At 43.6% G+C, this 17,028-nt stretch overlaps 1 pseudogene; it reads right to left on the reverse strand.

Moving 5' to 3' along the window:
- Positions 1 to 407: 407 nt before the first annotated feature.
- Positions 408 to 16,456, reverse strand: LOC106837875 (butyrophilin subfamily 2 member A2-like; annotated as a pseudogene).
- Positions 16,457 to 17,028: the final 572 nt, after the last annotated feature.

A 17,028-nucleotide genomic window follows, 5' to 3' on the forward strand; every position in this document is an offset into this window, starting at 1 on the left:
CTCTTGTCCTGCTTCTTCTATTTCTGATCTGCATCTTTGGTTTCCCCCTACCTCTCATATTCTAGTGAATCCTGTTGTTCTCACCCTGAGTCCACAGTGTCTGATGTCAACTTGAGTATCAGGCTGAATATGTCACTCTGATGTTAAAGTGCCAGGTTTTCTGTCTGTCACTTTCTTACAGTTTCTTTGTGGTTGGCAGCCATGTGACAGCACTAGTTGCTCTGAAACTGGACCCTGCCCCATAGTTACAAGGAAATGAGTTACTAATGCAACAGCACAATGAGGGAGAGAAGGAGCTGGCGCCTGAAGAGGCTGTCAAGAGGGTCTCTGGAGGATGTAAAAGGGAAGGAGGGGAGTTTTCCTCGATAGGGTGCTGTGCTGTGTTATCAGAGATGGCCAGGGCTTCTCTATTTGGCTCTGAGACAAGGACATTGGTTCTGGTGGCTGCCATGGGTCCCAGTCCTGTGAAAGATCAGGCCACCCTCAGGTACTATGACCCCCTGAACCCCTGAGAAGACTTGGCAGAAGGAGAGGCTACAGACATCAGACCCCAGCCTGAAGAAGGGTCTAAGAGGCCCAGAGAATGGTGAATGGGGACATGTGTAGATGTGTGATCTGTCCCCATGTTATAGAAGGAAACATCTCCAGCTGCATCATCCAGGAAGATGCCCCCCTGGTGAAGGTGCTCTGTCAGGGGAGAATCTTCTCCGGAAAGGACAGGTTTCCAAACATATCTAAGGTGCAGAAGCCATTCTGAAGAACCAGTAGGGCCTCCCCTTTCCTCTCAACACTGTCTCTACAAACCCAACAGCCCACACTACCACATTTTCCACCTTTACCTCACAGTAATGTCTCCCTGAGGAGAAGCTTTCCAGGCCCAGGACACAAAGCTGACAGTCAAATCTCCCTGGGTTATCAGGCACATTCTGCCTGGAGGGGCCCCATCCTATGCTTCTCCAGTCGTCTGACAGGAAGAACTCAGGATGAGCAGTGTCTGGGTCCAGGACCATAACAGCTGCAGAGGAAGACTCAGGTTTATACCTGGGGTCTCAGGAGATTGTGCGATTCCTGGTCCCCAGAGAGGGCCAAGAAAGCAGGTGGGAGATCGCCCATGTGGCAGGCTTTTCCATGAAGGACCCTTGATCCCAGGTCCCAGGGAGCTCACAGCCTGAGAATTACTGAGGCTGCACCTCCGTCTCTTGAGTGACAGGAGTGTTGCTTCAAGTAGAGGATAATTGGGGCTCTAGGAAATGTAGAAAGTTTAGCAAATGACGTGAAATCAACGGTTCACACTTTCTCTCAACATTCTCAGATCAGCCCCCTTTTCTATTCAAGACATATGATCCATGGGACTTTCTGTAGGTAGAAACTTTCCCACTTGGCTTAAACCAGCAAAGAGGCCCTATCTTTCTCCCAATGAAGCAATTAAGGCCAATTTTTCCCTACACAGCTTCCTGGGGGGTAAAGGGTCCCTTCATTGGTACTTCGTGTTCCACCAGTTTAACCAGATGACAACTGACTTAGATGACCTGCAAGGGTGCCCTTCAAAGAGTAAAAAAGGAGGATAGTGTCCCCAAAAGTCAATCTGCTGCCTGAGAGGTGTGTGTGGCAAAAAGGAGAGGAAACTATTTCCATCCAGTTTTGCTTTAACAACAGGGGTCTGGGTCTGCAGCTGTGACCTCTCTGGATGTAGGAAATGCTTCAGACCCTGACATTCTGCAGACTCTCCCGTCTGCAGTTATTATTACTTACTCAATCTACATTTCTATTGTGTTAAACTGACTTTCTCCTTTCCCTAAGTTGATATGTCTGACTGTGACAATTTAGAAATTGAAAAGAGGAAGGAGGAAAGGTCCCAGTGCCGTAGTATCTAGTAAAGTCTGGATTCTTTGGTGCTTTTGCGCAGAAGGTGACAAATTGTAAAATGCAAAGTGCTCATTAGGACCAGGCAAGTGGATCTCCTCCTCTCCCACTTGCCCACCTCCCCTCCCCTCGCAGGCTACACACAGAGTATCAGTGTTCTCTTGGAGCAGGAGGCATTTCTGGCACCTGTCTGCGCACCCCTGAGACAGGCTTGGGAAAGCTTATTCCCTTTCCCAGATGTGGCTTTTAAACTGTGCAGTCTGTACCATCTCCCAGGTTATAAATAGTTAAGCCAGTATTGTCTTCTTTCAAATTAATCCAGGATCCATAGAGCAACAACTACTACAATGTAACCTTTGTGGAAGTCTACTATGTATGGTAGACCTCTGTAATCATGGAACAAATAATTATAAAAAGCAAATTTTGGTGAGAACTCAGCCGTAGAGTTGATTGAAAGCTGCACAGATTCCCTGACAGAAGAGCTGGGATAAAGCTTTGTGGGGGATACTGACAGTGAACCAATCCCAGCCCCCTGCTGCCCCCAGCCTGCTTCAGGCCCCCTTGTTCATCATCTCTCATGTGTCCTGTTGGCTGGTTAGTGGGGAGGAAGCTCAGGAACTCAGGGAATGTCAGAGGGGCTGAGCAGCATGTAAGAGTGTTCTTCTCCATCCTGCACTGGGGCAGACAGAGAGGTGAGCTTCATGAGATAATGTCTAACCAAGCAGAAGACAAATTGTGCATTGAGTATTTCAGAAATGCTAAATTTACACAATTCCTCTTGAATTAACTCTGAAAACACAAAAACAAATGAATGTCCTCAAAAGAACCAGCAAGAGTATTTGAATTTACATTAAACGATGGAGGACTGGCCCTTTCTATGAACACCATTGGCCCCTTCCCACTGCCAAGGGAATTGCCAGGATACAGAAATGATATATGATTAGCTGGATGAAGATTATAAGTACTGACTTAGCTTTACTTTTGGTCAAGAATATAGTGCTCCACGTAGCCATATGAATGGATGCAACCCGTGCAGATTGGAAGCAAGCAAGGCTGAGGGATTAACTAGGACATGAGAGTTCCAAGCCCTTGCTGCTGCCTCTACTCGTTTCCTCTCTCTGTTTCCCAGGCTTCCAGCTGTCAGAGGTGTGGCCTTTGTGTGACAGTGAACTTACTCTTTTACTTTTTATGTGATGTTCTTTCTCTTTTACACATTTTCTTTCCACACTTACGTGAAATTTCTTTCTCCTTTTTCAATCTCCTTTTCCCCTGTGAGAATCTCTTTTTTTCCTATGGAGTTTCTTGATAAAACAGATGCTCCTAGCAATTAGGAGGAGCAGAGTAGACATGATGACAGCCAGGGACATCATCCAGGGAGATGTGCTGAGAATAAAGGATTCTGAAAAGGGAGCCAGACAAGTCCCATATAGTGAGAAAAACGAGACCTGGGATGAGAGCTGCCCTCAGGACTCATAATTGAAGAGCTCCCCCAGGTCCCTGCTCTGTTGGCTTCTCTCTCAGAAACCCCAGATAGAGAAAGGGTCACCCCACAGTGAGTTCCAGGGCTGGGGGCCCAGGGGACAAAAAGCAGAAATACCTGGAGTCAGCATGAGAAGGACCATGGTGAATAAAATCTAACCAGCCAAGCTGGATCACCACAGCCATCACCCTAGGACAAGCCACTACGCCTTCTTGCCTGGAATATTGCAATTCCCTCTTCCTGCTTCTGCCCACATCCTCTGCAGCCTATCCTCAGCACAGGAGCCTAAGTGAGAGCATGTTATTTTTTTTTTCAAAACCCTATAATTTTTCCTATCTCACTCAGACTAAAAGCCATACGCCATTTGTGGCCTACATTGCCCCATATGGTGTGGACCTATTGCCTCTCTGAGTTCATCTCCTCCAACTCTCCCTACACTCAATCTATTTCAGCCATACCTGCCTCTTGGGGTTCCTTGAAACTTCCAGACATGCTTCTGCCTCAGGGCCTTTGCATGTGCTTTTCCTGTTAGCTGACTTACTCAGTCCTCAAATAATCTTCACAACTCATTCTTCACTTGTCAAACTGCTATCTTTTCCATGAAGCCTTCACTGATTACAATAATAACACTACCTATAATTACAACTCTGCTATACACTAGCACTCGCTATGCCCTCTCTCAGTAATTTTTTCTACAGTATTTATCACCGTCTGATATAATCCACAGTTTAATGAATCCACAGTTTCACCCTTTGTTTTAATTACTTCATTTATTGCGCTCTGCTATGTTAGAATGTGAGTCCCATGAGGGCGGGGATCTACATGTATTTTGTTCAGTGATTTATCTTCAGTTTCTAGAACAGTGCCTTGAACACATGTGATGCATGTTAAATGTTTGTTGAATGAATTCATGAATGTCTGTGGATAGAGAATTTCCCTGCTCTGGCCCTTGGGAAACCTCATGGGCAGGAAGGGAGGGTTTCAGTAGGCAGCACCTCTGGGTGTAAATAGACAGCTCCCTATATCACTCTCATGTTTTATGATTCTTCTAAATGTTAAAAATTGAGGCAGGATAAGGACCATAAAAGGGAAAAAACAATCAGATTTACTCTCAGAGAAGAGGATAATATCCATGTGTTTTGAGACTATTTGATTTTTCCCTGTGTGAAGATGAGCCCACCCGAATCACTAAAGACATATTTCATGTGTTAGAAATGGACCTTTGTGTGTGGTGGATATGGAACTTATGTTTGTAGGCACTAACAGGAGGAGATCTTTTACAACAGAGCCAAATGGAAGTACGAATGGAAAGAAAACCAGATCCACTCTAACTTTTTAGTACCTCTTAAACTCAAGTCTAAGATCCAAGACCAAATCATATTATTTTCAGGTTTTGAGAGGCAGTGCTGCCAGTGACTGATGGGCGTGTCTTACATTTTACAGAACAGTCTTATTTGGAGTGTTGCTGAGCAGTTTCCTTCACCCTCTGAGCCTTATTTGCGCTACATTTGTATTTTCATGTGTATTTATCTCTACTCTGTCCACAGGATACTGTATTCTCCGAGGTTAGACTCTGGATAGGCTGTGAATGCTGTTTCTATAAGGTATCTTGGGGACAATCTCATCCTATCTGTGGCCTAGGGTCTCCCAAGACACTTTATTACCATCTTGAGATAGTGATGAAAGCTCCTAGGGCTTTGATGTGACCTTGGCTGATGGAACTTGATTACTTTCCAAGATTGAATTTATGCTCTGTAGTAAGCATTGCTGGTTACCTGTGCAATATGTATTCCCTGTTTCTTCTTAGTAATCAAATCCAATTCTGGGGGAGTCTTGTAATGTATCCATCCCCTTATAGATAGGAGAGACCAAGGGGCTAAATTTGAGCCAATGATTTGTAGGTGGAAGTTATTGGGTTGTGTTTCTCAAGAGAGGTTCATTCTCTTCCTACTTCCTCCTTCCTTTTGCCTAGAACATGGTCCTTGGAGCTGGAGTGCAGGGACCCTTCCATGACCATGAGGAAAGCTTGAGAAAGGAAGCCACATGCTGAGATGGCAGAGAACAAATACAGAAGGAGGCGGGGGCATGGATGCACCTCTGAGCTGCCAGACCAGCTCTGGACTGATCCCTTCTGAATTCATTTTACGTGAAAGGAGAACAAAATCTTGTTCTGTTGAAGTCAGTGTACTTCTGGCCTCTGTTATCAGCAACAAAATACAATTCTTCCCTCCTCAACCCCTACTATCAATTGTATATCATGAAACTTTACAAATATACAGCAAAGTTAAAAGATGTTTTTCAATGAGCAACAAATATACCTACTATCTAGATTCTACTGTGGATATTTTACTCGGCTTCCTTTATTATAAGCTATAGTTCTGTTCAACCCCTTATCCATTCTTACTTATGTATTTATTTTTTTCAATCCTTTATTTATTTATTTATTAATTTACAATAAATCCAAAGACATCACCATGGTCTTGGACACTTTCCATGATGTGGCCCAGGCTTATCTCTTGCACCACATCTCTTCTCATCTCTAGGCCCACTCACACTCTCAACTGCTGCTTCCAGGCACACAGACCTCCTTTCAGTTCTGCAGACATTCTGCATCTTTCCTACTTTAGGATCATTGTGTTTGACCTGCCCTCTGGAACACAGGATGCTGAGGGTCTTTACATGCTGATTCTTTCCTATCCATTGTATCTTGCCTTAAATGTTGTCTCCTTGGTAGAACCTTCCCTGACATCCCCTCTATTAAGCTTGATCCCTTATTTCTTTTTTCTAGAATCTGGTTAGATTTCCTTATGGCCAGTGTATGAAAAGCTCTTAGTAAATAGATATTGCATAACTGAGGGCATAACAAGAGAAAAACAAAACATTAAAATGCATTATCTGAAGCAGAGCGATGCAGAGGGAGTAGAAGATGGAGTACAGGGCCTCTTAGAAGGAAGAACTGACAGGGTTGCCTAGCTGATTAGAACGGGATGATAAAGAAAGTGCAGTCCTGGATGTTTGAAGTTCTTGCTTGGGCAATTGAGTAGATAATGGTGCCATTAGTATAAATTTGAAAGAAGGGAAAAGAGCAAGAGTGTATTGGATGGTTTGGGAGAATATTGAATTTAACTTGTTCTGAGTTGTCAAGGGACAATCCAGACAGACAAATTCTAGGGTGCTAGCGGAAGTGGAGCTTGAGAAAGAAATGGAGATATGAATGTGAGAGTACTCCAAATGTAGGTTTCCCAAGGAGCATGTGAAGGGTGACAAGTGGACTCAGGAAACCCTTGGTAACACCTACCCTTAGGAGATAGACAGAAAAGAATTCAGCCTCTCTTGAGTCAGAATTAATCATTTGTATGACCTTGAACAAGCTACTTGAAATTACCAGGCCTTTTTCATGTTAAGGATAAGGGATCAGAGTAGGTCTATTCCAACCCTACAGCATATGAGCAGGGAAGGAAGCATAGCCTGTGGCACCAGACTCTCTGGGTTTGTATCTTACTGTCACCACCTCTTAGGTATATGATTGGGAGCAAGGTTTTTGCTCTTTTTATGGATTAATTTCCTCCATTGTAAATGGGCCTAATAATAGCACTTATCTCTTAGAGCTGTTGTAAGGATCAGAAAATGGAAGAATACATAGAACACTCAGACCTGTGCCTCGTGCATGGTAGTAGCTGCTGAATAAATGTTAACTATCTAAAAAGACAATTTACAGGATTATTTATCCCTCATTTCTAGGGTTTTCCATAGGGGAACCAATTATGAAGTGGTGCCTCTGCTCTGAGGAGAGAGTGCTTATATAGACAGAGTTGCCATGTCTCCTCTAAGATGCACATAACCCACTTGAGACTGAATGCCATTTTAATGGAGGCTTCTTAGTTGTATCTTTAGGCCTATGGTGCTGAAAATGTTGAAGAGTAGAAAAATCCAAGAGAGAAAGTGGGTGGGGAGGGCTTTAAGAAGGGGAAAAAAGTCTAAACTGCTGGAAAGAAAAAGGTTCAGGTGCTGAACAGGGATGGGGCAGAACTTGGTCATGTTGCTGCATGGGTCTCCTCTGGATCTCCATCCATGGCCAACCCAGTTAGGCCACTATTTGGAGCTGGAAGATGGAGAAAGAACACTAAGATCTTTCCTTATGGACTTTTGGTACTGAGACCTTAGGAATTAGACAACCATTCAACAGCATAGGGCTGTTCTCTAATGTGCTTTTCTCTAATGTGCAATAGAAGAAAGAGAAGTGAGCACTCGCTGGCCAGAGCCAGACATTTCTCGGCCTTTTCTGTGCTCTGGCTGCCTTCCTTTCCTGTACTTGATGCCCTCTTCCCTCCTCTCCAGCACTTGTCCGGCTGCCTTTCATTATGTTCATCACAAGGATAGTGTCCAGAGAGAAGGAGACCAGAGAAAATGGACTCTTCTATTTCCCCTTCTTGCTCCTTGAGCATGGGCTTGGACTCCACTGCCAGCTCTTTACTAATCTCTTCTCATTCCCTAAATTAGGAGGATTCATGTCTCAGTATCTGAAAGGCACCAGCAGGTGCAAACTCATGGGAAGACTGCCATTATATGGGACACAGCCCTGGACATAAGACAGAACTATGGTGGATTCACCCTTCTCTTCACAGTGATCATGGTCCACTCACTCTCCTTGTCAGAAATTTGATCTTATCTTCTCTTTCATCTTTTCCATGATCTAGTGCAGTGTCCTACATGCAGTGTGTGGCAAAATGCCTGGAAATCTGTCTCTTTGACTTAGTTAACCTTAGCAGGAAGCATCTATTTCTCCTGGTTAATATGTCACTTCTTGCTGCTGTTAGAACCTCCCAGGAACATAAATTTGTTTTATAGCTTTACCCAGGGAGCTGCTCGTGTGTTGCAGACACTTTGGCTTATCATCTACTAGCTTACAGCTTTTGTCTCTATCACCATAGGTTGTTCACAACTCATTAGGCATGAAATCCAAAGCCGCTTAACTAACTGCTTGGTGTCTCTATTTCCTCATCGGCAGGGTGGGGATAAAACCAACAATTGCTTCTTAAGTCATCTGGGGAGGACTTAGAACAGCACCTGTGCATATTAACCCTCCATGAATGTCATTATCCTCCATTTTGAAAGATTCATTCATGACCCCTGCACTGTTGATTCCCTAAACTACCTCCCCAGGAGACAGCATCATCAGTTGTCTGCTGTGGGGTTGTGGTTTTACTCCAAAGGTGAAGAGTAACTTCTGAAATGTTTGGCATGAGAAAACATGTGCATTGAAAATAGTAGTACTCTTACCAAACCAAAGTGAGTTCTCTTCCTGGTGAGTTAAAATCAGACTCCCCATCAGAAGTAGTTGTCACAGAAAGTAAAGTATAGTTGTAATAGATAGGAGACCATGTGGAATCATTTCTAAAGGTGTGGTTCTCCTGGAGCACGGGAAAGCAGGGACCTTTTATGGCAGATGGGGAACGAATATTCAAAAGGGAAAGGTGGGTATTTTCTCAGTTGGCACCTATTGGCTCATCTGTGCAGTTGCTGCTCTTGAAGTGGCCCTCAGTCTGGTTCAGAGTGGTTGGTGATTCCATACCTTAACAACAAAAAACCCTAATTTGGATAAATAGTTAAATGTTTCCAAACACTCCCTTGAGTTTCTCCGGGTAATTAGTGCGGGGGGAGATGGGAGACAGGGACACCATTTACATTGTATTCCCTTGTTCAAAGTCAGGCAATTGTTACCAAACCAGATTTGCTTTGCCTGCTGCATGATTTTTCCAATCACTGAGACAAGGAGTTTGCAAAGAGAAAGGATTTAATCACAAAGCAGCCAACTGAGGAGGTGGGAAAATCAATCTCAGATCCATCTCCCCAAATATGGAAACACAAGGATATTTATGGGGTAGTAGGCAAGGAGGTTTGAAGGTTTGAAGGAGGTTTGAAGGATGATTGGAGGTAAAGAGAAGTGAGGTACCTGATGATCTGCGCAAGCATAGTCAAGTTTCACGCGTCTTCATAGGATGCATGTTCACAAAATGGTGGTGTTATAGCAATCTGAGTGTGGACTTTCTAGCTCATTGAGATTAGAATGTTCATTGTCCAGTAATTTCTGAAGGCCCAGTTGATGGGTTGGTGGTCTCAACCGGACTGTACTGGACAAGGGGTCTCATTTCCTGAAAAATTACTCTTTATTACTCTGTTGATAAAATGGGGTTAGTTGAACTGGTCCTGGAGTGCCCAAGGTTACAGAATGGCTTCCCATTATACTTAGAATAAACGATAAACTCCTTCACTGTGCCATGAGTCCCCACCTGATCTGGCTTTCCCTATTTCTCTAGTCCTGTCCACTCTCTCTCCTGCCATCCTTTGGCTACTCTGACATTTTTGTTCTGGTTGTGTCCCAAACCCAATTCCACTCTAGTCCTTTGCCCTTGATGTTCTTTCTCGTACTGTGTAGTAAGAGATCTGGCTTTTGTCCAGGTTCCTGTGAGTTAACCTAAACCCTTGGAATTTCCTGAGTGATAAGAGGGTCTTTGTTATTCTTGGGGAGCCCCTTGGATTGCATCTCATAGTTTGTTCTCTTGAGGTGACTCATGGTGAGGGCTGGTCATGTCAGAAAGACCAATCAAGTGATTAGAGGGTTGGGGCTTTGAGCTATGTGGTCTCAGCTTGACTGGGGAGAGGATGGGGCCTGCAGAATTAATGATTCAATCAATCAAACCTACATAATGAAGCCTCAATAGAAAGTATGGACACCAAGGCTTGGGGTGCTCCCTGGTTGGCAATACCCCACTCATATCACTTGTCCTATTAGCTCCTATTTTCCTCAATGGCCAGCACAGTGCTTGGCTCATGGCCAACAGTCAATGATTGTTGGATGGAACAAAGAATAAGCTACAGGTGTGTTGATTCATATTTACAAGAGACTACTTGGACATAAACATAAGTTTATTTAGTGATAATTGTACATGCACCTTATCTGTGTTAGATTATTTCAGTCTCTGGATGCCAAAGTCCTGTAAAGTTGCTTAGTAACACTGTAAATTGAAAGGTGTGGGATATTTATACATGTACTTATTTCCTTAAGATATAAAAGGGCTCGTTTGGGGCCAAGCTTTGGGAAGTCTGGGGAAAAGAATAGATGTTCCTGTGAACTGGCCTGGCAGGAACATGCTTGACTAGTCCTTGTCAGGCATGTGCAAATGGTCATGTGGTTAGGGAAAGCTCTTCATGCCCAGGAAAATATAAGTTTCACTTTCCCCAAAGTGGGGAAAACTTGTAATTATGGTAGGGTATGCCAAGAAGACCTGCATTCCAATCTGCCCACTCCAAACTCTCTCCATGGCCCAACCTGCTCTCTCCAACACAGGGATCAAAAAGTACCAAGATTAGCCATCAAGAAAACCACTTCCCAATAACCATTGATTATAAAAACTCCCAGCCCAACCCAGAAAAAGATAAACCAAGTGTCTCTTTAATCTAGGATGCCAAAAATCTGAAAAACTTCCATCAGAAGATCTTGATTCCGATTATTTTTTCTCCTCTTAGGGTTGATCTAAGCCATAGTCAAAGCCAAGAGGGCAGATGGCATCACAGATACTGAGGATCCCATGATGGAGAGGGCCAAGATTGCTACACTAGGCCTGACTGATGACACCCAGAGAAGCAGAGAAGAATTGCTGGGGACTGTGCCCCTTTTCTCCATACTCTACTCCACCATGCTCCCAGCCCCTAAACCCAGGAAAGAGAAGGAAACTCTAAGTAATTAAATTCCCCGTGCTGATGAGAATGAGGAATCCTGGGAAGAAGAAATAAAAATAACACTTGGGTGACTCCAGACAGTTTCTGTTCATTTGCGCTTTGGTTTTTAGTAAGACTCTGCTTCTGTTTGATTCTCAGCACTTTGCTGTGAGGCTCCAGATGGCCTGTTTTCTACTGAAGTCTCCTGCCTGTTCCCTTCTCAGTCTTTGCTCTGACTGCAGGGGACTCTTCCTGTCTCGTCAACTAGTTAGTTCACTTCTTTGGGGCTGCTGTGCTGTCTGTTCCCCCTGCTCAGCACCTCTTCCTCAGCTCTCACAGGGCTGGTTCTTCCTTAGTCCTCAAGTCTCAGAAAAACCATCACCTCCTCCAGGAGGCCCTCTCTAACTTTGCCAGCTAAAGTAGTCCCCCTACCCATTTCTCTCCATAATATCTCTCTGCTTATTTCCCTCATGGCACTGCACATTGCACATGATTGACATATTAAAGGTCCTAAATTTGTTGAGAGTGAATGAATAAGTAACAACATGAACACAAGACTGAGTAAAGGAAGGTAGGGACCAAGTTTTACACTATTTTAATGCCCCCATAGTGGCTAGTACAGGATTGGGTTCATGTCGAGTTTCAATAAAGACTTGAAATATTTGAATGTTGGAATATTTGAAAGACATCTTAAAGATGAGGCATGATATATCCAAAAAGTATGAATGAAAACTATATTTTCCTTAAACAAAAAATATCACTTTATCATTGTGATAGACTTCAGTGTATCACTATGAAATGGGTAAGTATATTTGCTGTGAGAATGCAAGGATACAGCAAAAGTGAAAGTGTTCTGTAAACTATAATAAAAGATACAAGAACTCACTCAAAGCCTTATTTTAGAGAATCCAGAAACACTGAGAAGCTGTAACTTGCTTAAAATGAATAAAGCCTGTTTTCAGCAGCTCTCGTTTCCCAACTCGTAGTCTGGTGCTTTTAGTCAAAACTGTTCAAATAATATTACAACAACATACCAAAAATAAAAACAACACATACATACACACAGTAATAACCCAGTCTTTCCTCTTATGAAATCAGCTATTTCAATGTTCCTGATTCTTTCCAGAATGTATCCATTTGTAAGTGCAGTAATAAAAATTTGGATACTTTAAATACGTTTTTTTCAGCCTAGTTTTACAATTGGGGACTGAATTATGTAAAGTCCAGTATCCGACCTTTAAGCCATCATTTTAGATGCCTGACTCAGTTCCAGGATCCTCCATCGTGGCTCTCGAAATATGTCTTGAAGATTTCTAAGGGGCTCTGTTACACTTTCGAGGAGTCCACAAGTTAACACTATTTCTATAATAACAATACTATTAAGATATTATTTGTTGTGTTTTTTATCATTCTCCCACGCGTGTACAGTGAAGTTTGCTAGAGCCTGCATGACCTGTGATACCCCAACATTGAATACAGAAGCAGATATGAAGATGTAGCCATCTTTTAGTCAGCCAGACATTAGATTTTTGTGTTAAAGAATACCATACTTCTCAATAAAGTTTGCTTTGCATTAGCAGCAATAGTTATTTTTCATAAAATATGTTTTTATGTTAACAATAATTGGCTTATTATTACTATTATAATGTAAATTAATAAATATATATTTTTAATTTCTCAATTTCAATCTCTAATGCCATATATATTGTCAGATATAACCCAAATGAGTAGAAGCTCTTTGAGGTCCTCAATAATTTTAAGTTTTCAAAGGCAGCCTAGGCCAAAAAAGATGGAAACTGTTGCTCTCCCCACCAAACCAAACTTGTGATCCACTTGGTCCAGTATTCATCTGCTCAGCTGGGACTTTAAACCATAGTCCCTACTCAATAACTAAGTACTGACTGCTTGTTTATTGCACAGACACCTGAACCAGGTGAGATCCAGATGGGTCCTCATCCTTCATCCTTCTTCATCCCAGTTCTTGGCCTACAGAGCTTTCTGAGAAGCTGATGGGAGCTAGTAGCATGCTCTCCACCTGAAACCAGTGCAAATAGTTGAGGAGGTGGAAGAAAAGAAGGGAGCCTGGCAGGGAGAAATGCAGGGCAGCTGCTGGCTCCATAAGCACCAAAGATGAGTCACCCAGGAGCTTCAGCAGGCAGCACCTCTGGCTGTAGATAGACACCCACCCATAACACTCTCCATGTTTTATGATTCTTCTAAATGTTTAAAAATTGCTACAGGATAAGGACCATAACAGGTCCATAACATTTTCCCTTGTGACAAGGAAAGAGGCTGCAGCCTCCAGCCTTTCAGGACCCAGGACCATTCCACCCCACACCCCTACCTCCCCATTTACACTCCAGCCTCCAAAATGACTGTTGAGGATTCTGCATCCACACAATGAGGCTCCAGAGGGCCGGGAACTAACCTGGAACGAAAATCACAGTTTCCTACTCTTGGCCAAGCAGGGTGTTATTGATGGAGCAGGACACGTTCCTCACAGAGTGGTCCGTGATGCTCACAGCCATGGTGACCATGAAGAGGCTGCCTGCACTTACAGTGTAAGCGTCCCCCAGGGCTAATATGATCTCACCATAAGGGTCTCTCCAAACTGCTCGGGGCTCTGGGTACCACTCTACAGATGTGCACTCCAGCCAGATGCCCCCATCCTCCTGGCCCTTCATTTCAATGAGGGGCTTAGAGACCAGACTTGAGGAGAGAGACCAGGGCTCAGATAAAAAGGCAATGGTGTCTTAGCAAGAGTGTCTTAGCAGTGAAAGCCAAGGGAAGCGGGGAGAGAGCAAGTGTCCAGAGCCCAGAGAAACTGATTATGCATAGTCCATGCATCCTTGCTGTACCCCTTCTGTGAAGGGAGGAACGAAGGAAAGAAGAGAGGGATGAGGAAAGAAGGAAGAAGATAGGAAGGACAAAAGGAAGGAAGAAAACCTTGACATTGGAGAATGTAGAGAGACCAAAACGCCAAATACAATGGTGAGATCTCTAAGGACAAAGGATGACATTGCACTTTTCTTTGTGCTCCACCTACAGGCCCCATCACAGTACCAAGCTTCTGCTGCTAATAAGTGTTTGTTGATTGATTCATTCAGCTAAAAGTTTTAATGTTCTCACTTCTGTGTGGGTGTGTCCACTCTGACCAGGAACAAGCAGGTGGAAGACTCCGCTTTTGGCCCTGGTAGAGCTTCTCAGTAGCCTTGGCTTCCTGAAACTCTAGGTTAATACGATAAGGACAGAAACCTGCCCGGCAGGCAGAATCTTATGAAACTTTTTAACCTCAAGACCATGATCCCAGCAAACTAACATGTGTGAGGAATAGGCACTGCTCTTTGTTGTTGTCAGTAGTGGTTATGTGGATTATAATTCACAATATCAGTAACCTGTACAGTAATGAGTTTTTCTGTACGTGTATTGTATTTCCTAAGAAAAAACTGTCTAATTCTAATACACGTTACTGAGGAAGACCCTCAGAGATCTCTAAGAAGTAAGCATAAGAATAACCTGTAGGGATTCAACATTCTCCCTGTTCAAGGCTACAGCTGAGTTCTGTGTGCTTCTCAAGGGTTGATGCCCACAGCCGAGCAGGGCAAACCCACTCATCTGGCCCTTGGGCAGGAGGAAGCCACCCTCCCTGTGTAAATGGGACTCCAGGCAAATATCTGCTGCTCTGCCATGGGCATGGGGTTCGGAGAGAAACTTTACCCAAGCGTCACACTGTGAAAATGAACAGAAAAAATGAAATGACACATTTGCCACCATCAGGAGCATGATGGCCTCATCTTAGGATTTCCCTTTTAGGAAATAACAATGGTAGATGCCATTTTCACGGGCTGTGACATTGTGGATGATCAGCGCCAGGCTCCCCTTGCTGATCTCTTCTTTCACAAAGGTTGTCCTTCCTCAGTACTCCTCCATCTGTGCCTCTGTCCTCTGTTGCCCGCCCTTGTACACAAGCACTGCGGGGGAGAACTGACACCGGAACCACCACATTTCCATGTCTTCAGCGCTTTTCTCAGGTGACAGGTGGCAGCAGAACATGCTGTTCCTCCCATCATGGCCGGATGGATCAGCTGTTCCCAAGACAGTAAACTGCTCTGTTCAACAAAGGGGTAGAATCACACAGGGGCCTCAGCCACCAAATATCGAAGGCAGGAAAGGAAGTGCATATTCCAGGGCACGGACAGATTCCTTCTCTATTTCTAATATGTTCTTGCAGACATATTCTTTCTGAGGCCACAGGGGCTTCCTGGGCTGAGGATTCTGGGAGCCAGTAGCTGTGGCTGGTCAGCAGCAATAGATACCTAGTAGGAATATCTATTGAGGCTGCTAATGCTTCCTGAACAAAACACTGAGAAGCAGACACTGAGCGCCCCCTACTGACGCTGTGCTCACAGAGGTTTCCTTCCATTCCCCAATCTAGCACAGAGCCTGGAGCAGAGTATATGAGCTGTCCAAAATGGTAGCCATTAGCTGGTCCCAATGGAAATGGGTGGTAAATGTAAAATAAACACAGACAATTTTGAAAATCTAGCATAAAAACTATTAAATATGTTATTGTTAATATTATAAAATAAAATCTAGATGACAGTATTTTGAGTTTGGGGTTAAAATATATTATTAAAATTTTTTCATCAATTTCTTTTTAATATTTTGGCTTTTTTCTGTTTATGTTTTATTTTTTTTGTTTTTTTGTGAGGACGATTGGCCTTGAGTTAACATCTGTTACCAAACTTCCTCTGTTTTTTGTTTTTTTTGCTTGAGGAAGGCTGTCTCTGAGCTAACGTTGGTGCCAATCTTCCACTATTTTATGTGAGATGCCACCACAGTGTGGCTTGACGAGCTGTACTAGGTCTGTGCTTGGGATCAGAACCTGTGAACCGTGGGCATCTGAAGTCTAGTGCAGGAAATTAACCACTATGGCAATGGCTGGCCCATTAACCTTTTTAAATTTAAGTAAAAATTTCAAAATTGTATATTCAGCTTCCTTTTGTAGCTCTCATTGCATTTCCATGGGATGGCGCTGGTATAAATTCAATGAGCATGTGCAGAAGGAAAGAATGAGTGAACACAGCTGCAGCACTTCTTCAGACTGCAGTGTTTTGCAGACTGAAGTGTTGATTTTACTTTCTGAGAAGCTGATGGGAGCTAGTGGCATGCACTCCACCTGAAACCAGTGCAAATAGTTGAGGAGGTGGAAGAAAAGAAGGGAGCCTGGCAGGGAGAAATGCAGGGCAGCCGCTGGCTCCATAAGCACCAAAGATGAGTCACCCAGGAGGGGCAGGGACCAGAGACCTAGAGGCACAGACAGAGAAATCAGCCAAGGAGACTTGACACTAGTTCTGATCTGGGTCAAACCTTCCTGTGACCTGTGTTGGGATCATCAACGCTCCACCTTCGGTCTTGGGCAGCCCCCTTCCCCTTCAGGTTCAGTTTTCTCCCAGTAGATTGATTCATTCAACATTCCATGGAATAAGCCAACAATACAAGGATGAGGGAGGCAGTTTTCCACCTTCCTTGGCTCACTTCTCTGGCCAGAATTGAATTTCTCCAGTTGTCACTTCATATTCTTCCATACCCTTCCATCCTTCCCTTCCTTCTCTCTGGAAATCAGGCTTTACTACCTGAGGTAAAGATTTTGGGGGAAAGTCTCCCCTCCTAGAAGGTTCCCCTGTCCTGTATAAATGATATAAGTACTATACCTGCCCCTGCCTCAGTTTCCACATTCTTGAAATGAGACTACCTCACAGGGTTGTAGTGAGGATTAAAACAGGGAAATGCACCTAAATAATTTAGCACAGCACTCAGTACATTTTGTTGCCAATGGATTTTAGTCATTGTTTTTAAGATCCTAGCTGTCATTCACTTGCTGAGTAAACTTTAGAAGGTTAATTCACTTTTCTGCAGCCTTGTTTCCTTTTTTATAGAAAGGAGACAATAAAGTGGTACCAAAC

Source organism: Equus asinus, chromosome 8 (assembly GCF_041296235.1).
Source record: "Equus asinus isolate D_3611 breed Donkey chromosome 8, EquAss-T2T_v2, whole genome shotgun sequence".
In the NCBI taxonomy this organism is placed as follows: Eukaryota; Metazoa; Chordata; class Mammalia; order Perissodactyla; family Equidae; genus Equus; species Equus asinus.